Source organism: Cupressus sempervirens, chromosome 2 (genome assembly GCF_028749045.1).
Source record: "Cupressus sempervirens isolate cs-2001-9-10 chromosome 2, ASM2874904v1, whole genome shotgun sequence".
Classification (NCBI taxonomy): Eukaryota; Viridiplantae; Streptophyta; class Pinopsida; order Cupressales; family Cupressaceae; genus Cupressus; species Cupressus sempervirens.
In genome coordinates, this window is record NC_143119.1 from 587280543 (window position 1) to 587299527 (window position 18985).

General features: G+C 32.1%; 1 pseudogene; it reads right to left on the reverse strand.

The window, feature by feature from the left end:
• Positions 1–6686: 6686 nt before the first annotated feature.
• On the reverse strand, positions 6687–13448 carry LOC149574777 (cellulose synthase-like protein H1; annotated as a pseudogene).
• Between the last annotated feature and the right edge of the window lie 5537 nt (positions 13449–18985).

Genomic DNA, 18985 nt, shown 5'->3' on the forward strand with positions numbered 1-18985 from the left:
GTTTGCCTCTTAGTTACTGATGAGCATCCTTAGGTAATGCTTTTGTGAAGATATCAACTATTTTCTCTTTTGTATTTACATATTCCATCTTCACCTCTTTATCTTGAACTAACTCTCTCAAGTAATAATACTTGATTGCAATGCACTTAGTCTTTGTGTGCATCACATGATTCTTTGATATATTTATAGCACTTGTATTATCACAAGAAAGTATCATTGGTTCATTGATTTCCTCCTTTGTCATATCTCAAACATTACAATCTTTTACCAATTTCCTTCTGAACTCTTGTTAAGTACCACTTAAACATTTAGAAAGCATCAAATTTCTATTTCAAAAACATAACTGTCATCATCCTAGAATAATCATCAACAAATAGCATAATTTACTTATCAACTTTGTAGCTTTGCACATCAATTGGTCCACACAAGTCAGTATAAAAAATATCCAAAATTCCTTTAGAGGTATGAGTCTTACTCTTAAAACTAGACTTTGTCATTTTTCCTGACTAACATTGTTTGCAAATTATATTGTCAGGTTTCTTCAAATTAGCCAAACCTATGACTCTTCTCATGTTACTAATACTAACCAAGTTATCAAAATTAACATGACATAACCTCTTGTGTCATAACACACATCATCAAATTGTATAACTAGACAAGCAACATCATCCATCTCAAGGTAGAATAGATTACCTCTAGTTTGATCACCTTTTCCCATTAGTTTTCCATTATTATCATATATCTTAGCAATATTGTTTTCAAACTCAACCTTCTAACCTGAACTATTTAGTTGTGACACACTCAACAAATAATAGTTAAGTCCTTCAACATAATAAACATTGTCAAATAAAATATTTTTTGTGAGTTTGATAGAACCTTTTCCTTTTATCAAACAGGTTAGATCATTACTAAAACTTACACTATTTCCATCATAATAATTCAGGGTAATGAACTTACTTTAATCTCCAATCATGTGGTGTGAACACCTACTATCAATGATGCATGTGTCATTCTTGTTTACACAAGACACTAATGCAATTGCCTTCTCCTCATTAGAATCATCCTTCATTGCAACATACACCACTTCATCATCATAATCTTTAGATCCATCTTTGGTATCCTCTTCTACAATGTAGCAAGACTTCTTGCCTTTGTCTTTGTAATCTTTGTTTTCTTTACCTCTCCTACTTTTGTACTTGTCTCCACCTCTGTAGTTCTTCATTTTTGGACATCTAGAAACAATATGACCAACCTCATTGCAATTAAAATACATGATACATAATTTAACTTTGAATTTTCCTTTACCTTTGTGAAATGTCCTCGCTAGTAGTGCTTCAAGTTGTTTTACATCCTCCTCATCTGTATCACTATCAGTAGAAACATATTTTACCTTTTTCTTCTTCTTCTCATTAGGTTCCTTCAATGATAGCTTAGCTTTGAAAGAAAATTCAACATTGTCAGATTTGAAGTTGTCAAAATTAGATAGCTCAAAAGTAGTGAGCCTACCTACTAAACCTTCCAAAGTCTAATTAGAACCTGGTATACATCTTAATTCTTGTATAGCAAAAAATCTAATTGCTTAGATAGGTAGCAATGTTCTCAAAAGTTTGTAGATCCTCTTATAGCATTAACAACATCTTTGATCCTAGAGTAATATTGAGCAACATTCTCACCTTCTTGCATTCTCATATCATTGAAATTACCTCTAAGACTTTCAAATTTGGCTCTCAAAACATTTGTGTTACCTCCATAGATAGTGTGAAGAGCATCCCACATTTTCTTTTCACTGTCACAACCATTGATGTCATCAAACTTGGCATAGCTCAGGGTAGAGGCAATCTCCAACATTGCCTAGTTGTGTGTTTTCTTCTTTATCAAATCATCTGTAATTAAGGATCCAGTAGGATTGACATGCTTAGTAATGATGGTAGATTGTGCATGATATCCAAGACCTCCTAGATGTAGCTTCATCAAACTTTTCCATGCAGGAAAGTTATCTCCATTAAGCTTGGGTACCTCTCTTTTTGACATCATGATCTTTTGCTTCTAGTACCTTCAAACTAGTCCTCTTAAGAAGATATATCTGATACCAATTATTGGAATTCTTTAGAATAAATGGGGGGAGGGTGAATTAGTTATCCAAGGTCTAGATGTACAAATAAAACTTTCACATCTTAGTAAACCCATATCCATAAAACGTATTCATGATTCATGCATTAGATCATACAATCACTTAAACTTTTAGGTTACTATCAAATCAAATTTCTAGAATTGTAAGCATGAAATATAACAAATTCAATAACACATTTGACACAATGATTTTATGTGGAAACCCAATTTGGGAAAAACCACCAGTAACATGTTTCTCATTCTCACTCTTCTAAAGTGATGCCTTGTGAAAGGCCAACCCTGTTAAACGTTACAATGCACACTGTTAAATGTGTCCTGGTTAGAGGATTTTAATCACCCTATTAGGAGTGAGCCTTGTTAGAGGACTTTAGATCATTCACTTAGAATGTCACTCAGTTAAAGGATTTACAAATTACTATTAGGTCAACCTTAATCCAAAGGATTTATCCTAGACTAGTACAATGATTAGAAAGTAACAATAAGGATTGATCTGATAACAACTTACAAAACACTTGTGGATTATAGATCTTTGTTTCAATCCTCCATTCTAGTTGGCTTTAATACACTTAAGCTTTGCTAGCTTGTTTACCCTTCAAGCATCCATAACCTTAAGCCTTCTTTCTTTTCTTTCCAATAACATTCTCTTATGTTCGGTATCTAAATGAAGCAATACCCTAGGTTCTTTGTCTTCCTTAGGTTCTCACACATGACAAACTTTTCTTCTGACCAACCATCTTTATAAATAGAAAATCAAGATCTTTTGTCATTCGTCCTTTATTGTTCATTTTAGGGTTAGGTAGGATTAGGTGAATCTACCCATCCTTTCATTTTAGTATTTTATAGAAACTTTTCCTTCAATCCTCTTTGAATTTGCCTCAAAATTATTTACCATGAATTTTGCACCACTAACTCATCATAGTTATCTTCCACATGCTTTACAAAACTCAAGAAAATAAAATAGTTAGCTCAAATTTGACAACTCCATGATTCAACATGAATACTAGCACTCAACATCAATATGTTGTCATTTAGATTCCATACTCTTCTTCTACTCAACATCAGCTAGATAACTTGGAAAACACTAAAGTCTATTGGTGCTTGACATCAACTAAACTTTAGTTGGTTTACACTGTATCACTTGACATACACTAAATTTTGAATTTTCTTGGCTCCAACTAATTTTCTTCTTGTCTTGCACTAACTTTTTTGGACATCTACTTTCCACTTGGTCAAGCTTGGTAGACTCAATTCTTCTTACTTGTTCTTCTAGACTTAATCAATGTATCCATCCTTTGCAACCTTAAGTAGATAATCAATGCACTATATCATTACTATCTTAACTAGTCATTGTACTCTTTTTTCATACCATAACTCAACCTTTCCTCTAGGTGCTATTATTATCTTATTTGATCAAAACCTCCTCATCAATCAAAAAAATGATATTACTCAAATCAACTAAGAAGTTGTGTTACTAGCAAATAACAGGTTTGACATCAGTGACAAAATAATGATTAAAACACATTCTCATACTTGTATCAATTTATTTTCAACAAAATGTGGATTTAGGGTCTCCTTCATGTGCATTATTTTAAACCCTATTCATCAACCATATTTTATCCTATACACAATGTTGGCACCATTGACATTTTAGTTAATGTGACCTATACAATGTAGCGATGGTGTGAAACAAAAATGTTATCAAAAAATAGTCCATTGAAACATATTGAGGAGGAAAGACAAAGAAATTATATATATGTGTGTGTGTGTATGCACGTGCGCATGTGCGTGTGTGTGTATACATACATATATATATATACATACATACATATATATATACATATATATATATACATATATATATATATATATACATATATATATATATATACATATAGATATAGACATATACATATATATATATACATATAGATATATACATATACATACATATATATATACATATACATATATATAATTATATACATATATATATATATGTATGTATATATGTATATATGTATGTACCTATATATGTAGGTATATATATATGTATATATATATACATATATAGATACATAGATATATACATACATATATAGATACGTACATATATACATATATAGATACATACATATATACATACATACATACATACATACATACATACATACATACATACGTACGTACGTACGTACATATATGCTAGCCAATTGGAGGAGAATTATCAATTACATATTTGAAGAATTCAAATAGGAAAGGCTTCATAACCTAGAACACATTCAACAAAGAGTTTACATGACCCATCTATGACCAGAATAAGCATGCGCTAGTGTTGTGATATTATATCAGACAAATCATTAGCAGGCCACTGCAAAATATAGAGGTTTAACTATTTTTTTTTTTGGATAAGTACTATCTTATACAAATCAAAAAATATCCAGAACAACAACTTCATACTCTTGTCAACTCTTAATATCAAACTAGTGCTCAAAATAGATTACCTTAAATCATATTAGACTTGAGTAAGGATAACAATATATATTACCTTCCTCTATCAATGTATAAGGTGTTCATTAATAAATTCTAATGTAAAGGAGTTCAAATTTTATTAAAACCAAGGGTGAAGACTTGGGTGTGGATAATATTATCTATTACCTTGCTCTATCAATGTATAAGGTGTTCATTAATTAACTCTAGTATAAAGGAGTTCAAAATTGAATAAAACCAAGAGTGAACTAGCAAATTTTTATAACTAGTTATATAATTTTATGTAACCTTTATAAATTATTGGTTGCTCGCAACCTTGGATCCTTTTAGATCTTTTAGATTGAGGGTGGAATTTAAGTTATTCTATAGGGGACATTACATTTGCATGTGAGGATGATCAGACTTAAATCGTAGGAACAAAACTATGAGAAGTATCATTCCATACCCAAGTTATTCAATGTATTATTTATTATGATACAGACTAGAGCCTAATACTCTATGATGCCTCTTCACTTATTGCAGTCAGTAGTTTTTCTATTGCTATCTTTTTTAGACATGGTTCCTAAATAACATGATTGGTGTATACATTGACTTGTTTAGCTTTTGTACAAAGTTTTTGATCTAAAAGGAATTAATATCATATTGTTGCAGGAAACTAAAGAAAATAAAATGTCTCAGTATAGATCCATAGTTATAATATATATTAATAATATAGTATTAAGGGATACAATGCACCTACAAAGAGCCATGCATATAGTTTTAGCTTTTAACTAGACATGGAATTCCCAATAGATTGAATGCCTGTAGTATTCCCAAGAATGATAAGATAGATAAAATTTATATTAGGTAGTTATCTCAAGAGTTAAAGTATATTTGCACCACATCAAGTATCATTAATAAAAAAGGTCCTCTTATAAGCATTGGGCTCCATGGGCATCTTCATATACCCACAAGAGATATTAGAAAAGTTTAACAGAGCTCTAGGTAAAGTGTCTACAATTATGACATGTACATGCACTTCGTAGAATAGGGCACTCAAACCTGAAGTCGTAGGAGTATTATCTTTGCATTCAACATCCCTGTAAGCATCCCAATCTAGAATACGAAAAGGGGAAGATTTTTTGGATTTAGATCATGTTATACTTTACAGGGAGCCTATTTTAACACGAGACTTAAGAGATACACCAGCTATTAAGTAGTCAAATAATAGTAAAGTGCAAGTGTTTACCATCTCTCTTTGAGAATTCACCTCCCTATAATTGAATAGAAAAAGGAAGATGGTTAGTTAGTTATAAAAAAATCCTTACAAGCTATATGACATTACTTCACAATTAACAAAATACTCAAAGAAAATAACTTATCATCTCAAATTTACATTTTATATTGTTGACATTTTATATATTGGTAGCAAAATATTTTAGCATGGATACGAAAAAAGAAGACAAGCTATTTATATTTTAAAATGAAAAATCATATTAAGAATATCAAAAAATGTCTACAAGAGACCTACACAAGTAACAAAAAAAACAATATTGCATGTCTACTATTGAGAAAGGAACTGCATAAATGTTTGCAAGGGGGAAAATGACAATCAATTATAATTTCTACACACAACATACTTATCAAGTACCTAGAACCTCTCCAACTTAAATTTTAATTATAAAGATTATTGCTTTCTAACTATTCTTATTTGAAGAACTGAGTGGACTACACACACACACACACACACACACACACACACACACACACACACACACACACACACACACACACACACACACACACACACACACACACACACACACACACACACACACACACACACACACACACACACACATGCACACACATATGCACATGCACATGTGTGTGTGTGCGCGCACACACACACACACACACACATAGATTCAAAAATATTACAAAACTATAGACATATTGTTAACAAAAGAAGAGTTCTTCAATAGAAAGGATGATAGATAAATCATTCTATGATAGAAGAATATTTCTAGGAAGATTCATACAATTTAAATAATTGATATTTGTAGATAGGAAAAAAACCCTTCACTAAACTAAGCCAATGTAGCATATAAAAAAAAAACCAAAGCATAATATTTCATGATAACACTCCAATGAATGCCTCTCTTTCCCTTTCTAACCAATCCTTTGACAAAGGACTAGAGATTTATGACTACCCAAACACTGTACAAATACTTTGCAAACAATCTCTCTTTGATCTCATTGTCACTACCCATAATTGAAATAGTATTCCAAGCAAGGCTTGCTAAGTTTAATAATAATATTGTAGTTGGGATGATGAAAAATGCAGATTAATCAAATGTAAAATTTCCCTCATCACTATTCTCTTCTTCGTCTAACCCCTTTGTAGTCACATTAAATACTGTCTTAGACAATCCCAACAACTTCACTGCAACATCAAATAGTGCAATGGACCATGAAGATGTGCACAGAATGAGCCACATAAATTGGTTATTCCACCACTCTCTCATAGAACACCCAAGAAGAATGTACTACACAAGTTGATATCCATTTACTAAAAGGAAAAGTGCTAGTACAATTGGAAAAGAAATGTTTGTAATCTGCATTAGCAGTAAAGCTAGTGTTAAAAATGAAAATTATGGTATACACATCTATAAATAAAAATGAGTTCATCTTTTTTTTTTATTTTTATATAGTTTAAATATCACATTCTAAGATTTGACTTGTTTGAGTGTTTCATCACCCATCTTTATGATATACTTTAAGTGAAACATTCTATGACTTGACTTGTTGCGATGGGTCATCAACTTAATGGATCAAATGGGTGGATTAAACATCACACAATAAGGGCTAATTGTTAAATAGTCAAAATTGGCTTCCTTTCTCAAGACTTATTTTGTCCTAAAGATAATCTGAATCAAAGCACAACATTTATTGTTCACACAACCATATGATGAGACCAGTGGCTAATAGATTAATACTATGTTTTAATTCAGAAAGATAAGATAATATTAATATAAAATGATATTTAAATAACATTAGGTAGGAATGATTTATGATATAGAATACTAATGGCAAGAAGTAAGGCATAATAGGTAACTGGTACTGACCAAACAACCTATTAACCATTTTAGGCCCCCTTCCTAAAATTCCAAGTGTTGCCAATCTCATGAACATCCAAGGTGATAGCCATGTCTATGTTTATTAGATTATTCATTTATTACCATGATGGTCTATTAGGTATACATAAAACTTTGAATCTTCCTTTATATTCCTAGGTCTTTTATCCTTTTGAATCGAATGAAAGATTTTGAGTTGTGAGGATGCAATTTTTCTTCATCACTCTATCACTCCAGTTCATGACTTAAATTTCATAGGGGCCAAAAAGGTGTGATGTGGTCAATTTCATAGTCAATGTGGCCTCACAACTATTAGGATAGTATTCAGTTTCAAGTCGTGAAGATGCGGCTAGCTATGGATTGCATAATTGTAGGCAAGTTCAAGTTTAATTGGATTCAAGTTGTGATAGCACAAAGTTAACCACAACAATCCATTTATGTACTTTCACATCATCACAAGTGATTAAGGCCAACCCAAAGTCAAGGTGGAAAAGTAGAAAATGCTTTCATCATAATTTTGCAAGGTTAGAAGATGGGTTAAAATTTCATGTGGTGAGGATGAAAAATACATTATTCATACTATCATAGGAGATTTAGAGTAAACCAGGGTTATGAAAGTGAAACTATGCAGTCTATTGAGTGCACCATCATAGGGTTAACATTGAGGGTATAAATTTAAGTCATGATGGTGTGATGTTAATTATTTTGAGGGCTAATAGCTTAGTTGCAGCGGTTAGTGGAAAGGAGAAACAAGTAGTCACAATAGAGTGATCAAGGGTTTAGGGTTATTATCATAGACTCATAGGTTTGGTCTACAATTAAGTTAAATGGTTGCAAAGTTGTGAGGGGTATCAAATAGTTAGATTATGTGGTCTTCACACTATCATAGGCAACTGAGATGTAGTTTAGTTTTAAGTCACGACGGTGTGAATGGTAATGCTAATAGTTAAGGATCATGGCAGTCGTAGTGTCGCATGCATTTCATGTTAACCAGAGATTAGGTCACAAAGCTGTAAACTTGTGATGGTGGTCATCCTAACCATGTTCACAACATTGCAAGATTAAAACATACTTGATGTCTGGCAGTTGCAAAGGGGTGACAACGGAAAAATGAATGGCTTCTCATCGTCACATATTTAAAGGGTTGCCAAGTCTAGACTACGGTGAGGGTGTGAGAAGGCTAATTTCATGATGTTCACAAGGTCTCAATGGTCAAAAGGCTAAGATGATAAAGAGATATGAAGTGGTGATAAAGCATAAAATAGGGAGGTCACAGTTTTATAGAGCCAAGCAGTTAATAAAGAGGATACGTTGTGAAGCTAAGACTAAAGGTAGGCACAGATCAATAGGATGGTTAGAATGTTGAGTGAGGTGGAAAAGTATTTCAAGGGTAGTTGACTAGATGATGTGGCTAATCTAGCATGACATGAATGTAATCCATGTAGCAGTTGGATAGATTAAGGAGAAATTATTTTTCATCTACAACCATTTTTTAATGTCCTCAATGCCCTTGCACTCCATTCTTCTTAAATGAATATCATGGTCAATTTTTCTTTGATTTGATCTCTTACGGCTAAGTGCACTCTTTTCTTTCTTCATTCTATCATTTCTTGCGAGTAGTTTCACTTCATCATTAGGTTTTCTTTTGATTCTCAATTATTTATCTCAAATGCAATCTGATATCATGGTCATTGGAGTTTAAATTCAAGGTTTTATCTGGGTTATTCTTGCACCCTATAAAGGCAAGTTTTATTGTTATTCAAAGGATCTCTCTTTTTTGGTCTTCTATAGACATTGTCTAGAAATTTTCTTGTCCCTCATTCAATAGAAATCACTAATATCATATCCATTCTCATCTAGTCAAATTTGTGTAGCCTGGTTATACCTCATTCTTCTAGATATATTTTGGCAATTGTAATACTATACGATTATGTTCATTTTGGTTAAGTAATTAAGTAATCTATTAAGTGAATCTATTGCATTCCTTGTATTGTTATGTTATCTGTTTGAATCCTCTATGCTTTTAAGATTGAAAGAATATAGATAGTGGTATGTTTTGTGAAGTCTATTGGATTATAGTATAGTTATCAAGAAGAAGTAGATTAACATACTATTTGTTGTATCACCCCCTTCTAGATTAGAATAGGTAGTTTGGTTTTCATGCATCTCCTTCTCCCTTTTCCTCTTAAGAAGTAGTTAGGTGCATCTTGATAGTAAGGAAGCTGGCCTTCTCTAGAGACTCAATCTCATTGTTCAAGTCCCACAACTTGGAGATTGTTTCCATGTTACATGAGGTCACTTAAGGGTCATACCTTAAGCAAGGGTGTAGACTTTCGTGTCAACACAATCGATAGGCAAAAATAAGCATAAAGTATCCTTTGCCTCAAGATAATGCCTCTTCTAAGTCCAATGAAAGGACATAGTTTACTTACAAATATTTCAAGTAGTTCTATTGCTCATCTCTTTTTCTAAACAAGGGTATCTGGACTAGTGGTTGCTGTACATCCCTTGAAAATTGGTTCCTCTGGTTAGACACTAATGTAATTCCAACCTAGACTATGAATCTTCATTCCTATCATAACATCCTCAACTGTAGCTCCATACATCCATCCCAACTACAACCAGTCAAAAGTGAGTTAGCATTTATGCTATGGAAGATTTTTATTGGTTGCATCAAATATCTAATATATAAGGGTATATGTAAATTTCTATGTTTGGATTTGATTGTGTATGTTTTTTTAGCATTAATGTTTTGAATCAAGCTTCATGATCCATCATTAGGATGAGAGAATGCATTGAAAAGTGAAATATAAAGACCAAGCCCAACCAAAGGGAAATAAAAAGAAAAAGAGAATTGGTCTACATATTTCACTTTTTCATTATTTCTTTCTCTTATCACGCTGATGAATTGCGCAGTGTGATCCAAAAAATTGATACTAAAAAACCATATACAATCAAATCCAAAAATAAAAGTTTACATTTCAAATGGATAGTGGACATCTATGATGATTGGCAACCTTTTGGTAGGAATTATTTTGAAGAAAAATAAATAAGGTTATGCATCTTCTACCACTTTGCCCCAAGTAGTTTTTCTTCAACTAACAACCTTCAAAGCTTCCTCTATAATTAAGGAAGGAAGGGTATGGATACTGCATAGAATGTCACTTAGTATAGCCCTAGCTACTTCAAATAGGGCCTAAGATTCTCCAAATGCTTTCCTCATGCCTTAGATGAACAAGATGATGCAAAGTCTAGAATCTTTTCTTAGGGAACATGATACATATTATTGATTGAATATTTAAAGGGTTTATTAAAAAAAAATTATAAGCCTTTTATGAATTACTATTCCAACCACATGTCAACATGAATGTTCCTCACTCTATAAATAGATTTTATTTCATAAAATATAATAATGCATTATTAGATGAAGCTTCTTAAATAAAAAAAGAAAAAAAAGGAGTGAGTGCAATAAAATCTTAGTAAATAAAAGAAAGTCAAAAAGATGAACCCTTATCATAATTGCCTCAAACATCTACTAGACACTATATTTGCACCTAAAAACAAAGTGGTGTACAACAATAATATTAACTTCTAGAAAGCTTGCTTCAAATAGGATTAAAATTAAAATTTATTATTATTTTAATTAGGTCCAGGAAGTTTTCCAAAGGACTCCCACAGTTTTACAATGTTGTCAGTACACGACAAACAATCAATAACAAAACAAATCAGCAAAGATATCAAGATTATACATAAATAAAAAAAAATTTAAATATTTACTATTAATATACAATACTATTATGAACATTAAGATATTAAAATACATTTAGTAATATATATCATTATTTCATGTGAAATATTTGAATTTGGTAAAACAAAATGCCATATACTAAAGTTCAATCTGTAAATCAATTTAATGCCAAATATTTTCTATTACCTTGTCTTTACCTTTCACTTCCTTTCTTGTGGTGTTGATCAATCTTATGTGGTAACCCATACAAGCCTTTTCTTTTATGAAAGCATCTAATTCCTCCATAAAGAGGGACTTGGGGTGCATTTGATCCCTTCCAAGTAGTCTACATACACCCAATATATCCATTATTACATCTGTAATCATGTAATAACTCAACCAAAAATACTATAGAGCTCTTGAATAATCAATTTAGAAAAGATAGTAAATTATTTCTTACTTCTATGAGTATATTCAACTGGTTTCCAATGGGATCATCCTTGAGACTTCCATGGAACACTTGAGGGAATTGAATAAAACCACATTCTTTCTTTGATTTACATTCAAGAGGAAAGCACATAGCATGTTGTATAGTTCTACAATCACTAACATGCATATCACTATCTAGATTTAGTGTGAAATGAGCATTTGTCATCAACACTGAGACTCTTGCCTAAAAACCCAACACCACATAAGATGAGTAAAAATTATGCTAAGAAACAATATATATTTTCAATACCATCAAAGTTGAAAGTACAATATTATATATTTTATGTTATTCTTCATAGTTGATATTACTATTAAAATTTCCACACAATTATTCAAAAACTTTTTCAATCATAATTTATACTAGAAACTTTGTAAATAAGTTCTAGAAAGATAAATAACAAAAATCTACTAACCATGACATTCATGGTGCTAGCCTTATAATAGTGGCTGACCTTGGGGTGTTTCTCTCAAAGCAACATATATTAGGTGGGGCAGAGCATCAAATTTCTTGTCATGAACCAATTTTTTTCATGAATAACCTATATATATATAAGGAATTAATAGTGTTAGATATTCATCCTCTAGAGAATCTCTTACTATCTTGATTAAAGTTTATACTACAAAAACATAATAAACAATCATTTTAACTTCATACTCTCCCTATTACATGTACTATACTTGTATGGTTTCTAACATCCAAGATTCTATACACAAAAACATCAACACTGTGATGAGAAGTAAAATCAAATGGAAGTTGTTTTTCTTCCAATGATATGCTTATCCTTTTCTTGAAACCTTCATACTCATCCTACAAAATATCATTTAACAATGTTACAGAGGTATGATGATTTGATAACAGAAGAACTATTGATTTATGTATTTTAATCACATCATCATCACCTTCATATCTTGCCATTCTTAGAAAAAATCAAGATCAAATGACTCATTATCTTTGGAGAAATACATAAAGGGTGCCTTGTTCTTTATTTTGAACTTTCTGCAAAATGGTATCCATTTTTTTGGAAAAGATCAAAGTTTATACAAGAAAGTATAAAGTGATGGGAAATGCACCATCATCTAGGATATAACAAAAAACTTTTTCTACTAGATAATCAAGTGGAAGAATAGAAAGAACTATATTGGCAGTTATCAATGTAGGTTCCTTAAACAGATCTATTGTAGTAATGATAACATTCATAGTAGAAAGCTTGGAAACAAATTCTCCACTATATATACAAGATAAAACATAACAAAAAACCCAAGGTTTTTTAGTGTTTCAAAGAGGAATAAACATATAAGACCTTTACTCATAGAGAAATAAACATATAAGACATCCACTTTTTATGATAATAAAACAAATGTGTAAATGAATAACATTTATTTCTACCTTTCTATAAGCCTCTCTAGGTATGTATTATACCCAATAAACTTCATTGCCATGTTGTGATAGAGCATCCATATATGATAGAAAACCAAAGCTCACATGCAAAAGCTATCATCCAAAAATTCTAAGAAAATGTAGAAAATGTTTTGGCTCTCAAAGTCACGAGGAAAGGGAAGGAGATAATCAATGATCTCATAATTCACATAGAACAATGAGGAAAATGAAAAATATTTGAAGAATGGAATTGAATTTTAGAGATGAATCAAGATAATTCCTTAAGGGATGGTAGGATGAATCAATCCTCCCTCATGCTCAAATTCCATCCCATGAAGAAGAGGACCAAGGAAGAAAAGGAAGATTCTTTGAGAGATCAAAAGATAAAAACATGCCTTTAGTTCACTATAAAAATAAGTTGATCTTGTTGTAAGGGAATAAAATGATTAAATAAAATGTTTTTACTAGATTGAATAGGTCATGTCGGCCTTCATAGGGACACACATCATCAAGGTATTCATTTCCTATATTAAGGACACATGAATTCATTTTAACCTTAAAAAAAGATGTTTTAATTCTATTAATTAGCAATGACTTCTATTGTTAGCAGCAATTTCTCTTCATCTAAGGTGATTTTCTCCTCCCAAAATTGTAGCAGACTCATCCTAAAAGAGAAATAATCTATCATAAGGTGAAGTGAAGGAGAGGAGGGGGGATTCTTTAGGAAGGGCCAATTTAGACAACAAGAAGTAGGTCTTTTCAAAAGTTAGAGATAAGGAGGATAAGAAAACAAAATTCTAAGTATTTTATATTGTAGAATTCATTGGTTTTCCAAATTTAGCAAAATTTCATTTCAAAATTTACAAGAGGCAAATATGGGATCACTAGAATAGGTCCATGAGTATAAAATCCACCCAACAAAAAAAATAACGCATGATTAACACATAACAAAATATAGCAAAACAAAGTTTTAGTAGTTGTAGTTGGTATAGTTGAAGATGTATGCAAGCTCCTTGTTGTCGACAATGTAGTCAACAATATCAAAGTGGTGACTGAAGGAGGCATCCACACTTTATCATGAGTTGAAGAATACATTGTTAGAAAAGACATTTGCAATGGATACAGATCAAATGGGATACAATCTAGAAGCATCCAAAAGGTTAAATGAATGGTTAAAGGTTTAAGGATTATTTACATGAAGATTGTGCACTATAACCCTCACCATATTGACCACGTGATCTCACAGGTGAAAAAATCCTGTAAGAAGAACATATAATATTTTAGATCATGATCCATTAGATACAATAAAATATAAACATCTATTAAACTTTTATTATTGCTTAAGATTAATTATTGCTAACCTACAAAGAATTAACTCTAAGTATCAATTCATCTTTCAGTTCCTCTATCTCCTCGGTTTTATTTTGGTCAAGGAAAAGGTTAAGAATTTCATCACTATATTTTTTATAAGATTTTGGGCCATGAAGATAGGGTGAGCACTACAGGTGATGTCATCTAAAAATGACACCTAAATTTTAGATCACATTTGATCTATTGTCATTTACACTTTTCCCTATCAATAAGTATCAAGTTGTGACATCAATGTTAGTAAAATTCCATCAAAATAACTCCAAAGCATACATAAAAGAACATAATAATATGACATTTGTTTCTATATAATTTGTACAATTACACTAATTAAGGTTTACCTTTGCTAAAGGTATGTAAGGTACATCACCGCCCATGCCTTGTGGTGTATCCATGTCACCTTGTGAAAAAGATTAGTAATTATTAGTAATCAACAATGAAATAAAGTAATAGACAATCAAAATTTTATGGAACAATCCATTTCATAACTAATCATCAAGTTGTATGAAATAATCAACATTTTATGAAGGGAAAAACCTCAGACCAGATTTTGATTCAATCAAAAAATTAGAAGGTACATCACTCATTTATATTTTTGATGCCCTCATTGTTAATTTAAGAACAAGATAGAAATGAAACACATATGTGGTCAAGGGGTAGGAGACCTTGAGCATGTCAAGATACTAAATAGAAATTGGCAATTTGTACATAGTAGTTAGAAGTTCAAGAAGGTAATTTGTATGCTCTTTGAATAAATTCAATAGCATCAAGGTCTTATCAATGAAAATCATGAAGTCTTATATATGAAGATTCTCCTATCTAGCTTCAAGTAAGTGCACAAAAGAATTGAGATCAAGTGATGTGAGCCAAGGTTGAAGATATAAAGTACCTTTATCAACATAGAACCGAGCTATGATCTAGACATTGAACTCACATGTTATCAAATATAACAATCATTTGGATGCACAACACCCACCTTATCAAAATGTGAATCATGAATTTAGTAATAAATGATAATTTTATAATCCTTCATGTGCTTAAGATGACATCCTTTATCGATTCCTAATGAAGGTATGGTTGTCACATCATAGCATCCCTTTATTTATCATATATGAATATAAATCCTTATCATTAATCATACAAAGATGAGATAATAAAGTTAGTAACCAACATGATAAGACAAGCAACATGATCATCCAAGAATTATTATCACTAAGGAGATAACCAAACAAAGCATCAATTACAAAACCAATGTGCAATAAATGGTAATGTTAACCATGAAATATCAGTTAGCAATCATGTCAAGATTATCACCTTATGTATTGCTCTAATGATCATCATAATCACCTATCAATTATAAACATTACAAGAGGTATTGATTAGGAAGATTGAACATCAAAGGAAATTTTTTTTCACACCATTCAAGTGTTCCCCTGTTCACATCAAACAACATAAATGCAACCATAGTTTTGTATGTGTCTATGTGCACGCATGTGTGCACGTGTGAGTGTGTACATATGTATGTAGTTTCCTATCAACAAAAAGACAGTCACATTATCAACAATCAACATAATATTGTCTTTGTCACCACCTATGGAAGATTAATTAAATAATAACAGGTGAAGTGAACAAACTAATCAATAGAAATTATTCATAAATACATAAAGACAATGATTAACCATTAAATGACCATTTTTGAAAAAGAAAGTGATGTAGGGATAACGAGAAAGCAACCAAGGCCTAGGGCACACCTAGCTATCCTAATCAACCTGCTAGAGTTACATAGTAGATAACACAACACAAAGTACAACACCAAGGAGAGAGAGAACAAGAATATCTTTATTTATTCATCAAATAATTAGCATACATGCCCAGCTATAAGGCCTTCTGGGTTACAAGAAAAGATAAATATTCACATTCAAAGATCCAACAACAAATTTGCACTTTCAGTTCTACTCCACACATCTCCTACTCACTCACTCCTAAAATCAAACCTAGACCTCTTTATATACTAGCCAAAATGGCTTACAAAAAATTCTAGAACAAGAAAAGCCACAAGTCAGCCCATAATAGATATTAACTACACATACCAAAATTAAATGCAAGCAAAGTCGGCTCAAACTAGACCCAGACACAGATAACTTGGGAAATGAAGACTTCATAGAAACTGGCACTCAACATCTTCACAAGCTCAACACCCAAAGGATCACTCGACACCAATAGGAAATTGGCACCAATAGGAATGCAACACCCAAAGGATCACTTGGCATCAACATGAACTTGACACCCAAAGGATCACTTGGCACCAATAGGTAGAAAGAACAAAAGTGCAGGTTTGCAAGGAAACCTAGGATGCTCCTACATTAGACAACCAGGGTTGGAGAAATGATTCTCCTAAATCATGCAAGTGTCACAACCTGAGCTAAATTCAACTCTGATTGAGAAATCCATGTAGCATCTTCAATTGATCTTGGTGGAAATATAGATGAAGTAACTGAGAGGGGAGGGGTGAATTAGTTACCAAAAAAAAAGTCCAAAAATCCCTTAGATGTCTAAAATGCTTATTTATTGTTGATACTCGATAAATAGTGTAGAAATAATTTCAAAGATTAACTAGTTACTGTTCATCTAGCATGCAAAGATTAACTAAATGAACACAAGAGACACTAGATTTAATGTGGAAAACTAATATGGGAAAACCCACCAAGTAACTAGTCACCAATTTTCACTCTTCTGAAGTGAGCCCTGTTAGGAGCCAACCCTGTTAAAGGCTACAATACACACTGTTAGGTGTGAACTTGTTAGAGGATTTAATCACCCTATTAGGAGTGGCCTGGTTAGAGGTCTTTAGAACAATTCAACTGAACTGTCACCTTGTTAGATGATTTACAAAATGGCTGTTAAACCAACTCTGTAAAGAGATTCTAAATTCACTATTACAATGATAAGAAAGCAACAATGAAATGACATGAATGATATGCAACTTATCTTTTTCTGATTATAGATCCATGTTCTACTTTTCTGAATCCTTACTGATCAAATACAACTTTACAACACCTCCAGGATATCTAATCCTTCATTAGAATTCACTCTTCCATTCACTTTTTCACACTCACACACACTATTCCACAACTTGAATATCTATATATATACCTTTCAAATTTATCAAGTCAACTCAAATATAAGTAATAACAAAAAAAAATTAGTTGGCTACATTAATTCCATGAAACAATCAAAATAATAAAATCCTTCACTAGTCGACTTAGCTCGGTAATCTAGTGTTAACCAAGTGAAGCTCGGTAAACACTGCTTTAGAATGTTTTCTAGTGTTAACCAAGTGAATCTTGGTAAACACTGCTTCAGAATGTTTTCTAGTGTTAACCAAGTGAAGCTCGGTAAACATTGCAAAATCTTGCAAAAGTCCTTTGGAGATTGAGTGAACTCGGTGAGCACTGACTTTCCTTTACTGTCCTAGTGAAGTTGATGGAAGTTAACTTCCTACCATATTTCCTTCGATGACCAAGTGAGCTTGGTAGACACTAGCTTTCCTTTGCTGACCGAGTGAGCTTAGTAGAAGCTAACTTTCCTTTGCTAGCCTTGTGAGCTCAGTAGAAGCTCCCTCTTTGGAATTGATGGCAACACAACATGTCATAGTAGAATGAAATTTGAAAACAAGTCTAGCAAGTCTTTTCTTTAGCAAACTCCCTCTTTCAGTAATCTCCCTCTGTGCAGGAATTACTTAGAAAACCCTTCTTTCAAACAAATTTTAGAAAGATATGATAGTAAAACTCTCCCTCTTTGACAACACATGCCAAAGACAACATAAGTCAAATGAATTCTAATGTACCTTTAGTACTAATTCATATGCAATGTTTCCTATCTATGGTGCATCAACTGATAGATCTTCAACTTGGTATGCATTGATGCATCACTAAAACTTCATTTTAGTGAACTTCAGATAGGGGAGTGACCCCTAACTTACCTCTTAGATACAAGAATGCATCCTTAGGTAATGGCTTTGTGAATATGTCAGCAATTTGGTCCTTGTATGGACATATTCCAATCTGATCTCCTTATCTTGCATCAATTCTCTAACAAAATGATATTTTATTGCAATGTGCTTGGTTTTGGAATGCATTACTAGATTCTTAGATATGTTGATTGCACTTGTGTTATCATAGAGCATACCAACTGGTTCTTTGATTTCCACCTTCATGCCTTCCAACAACTGTTTAAACCAAATAATATTAGAACAGTTTACTGCTGCGGCAACATACTCTGCCTCTACTA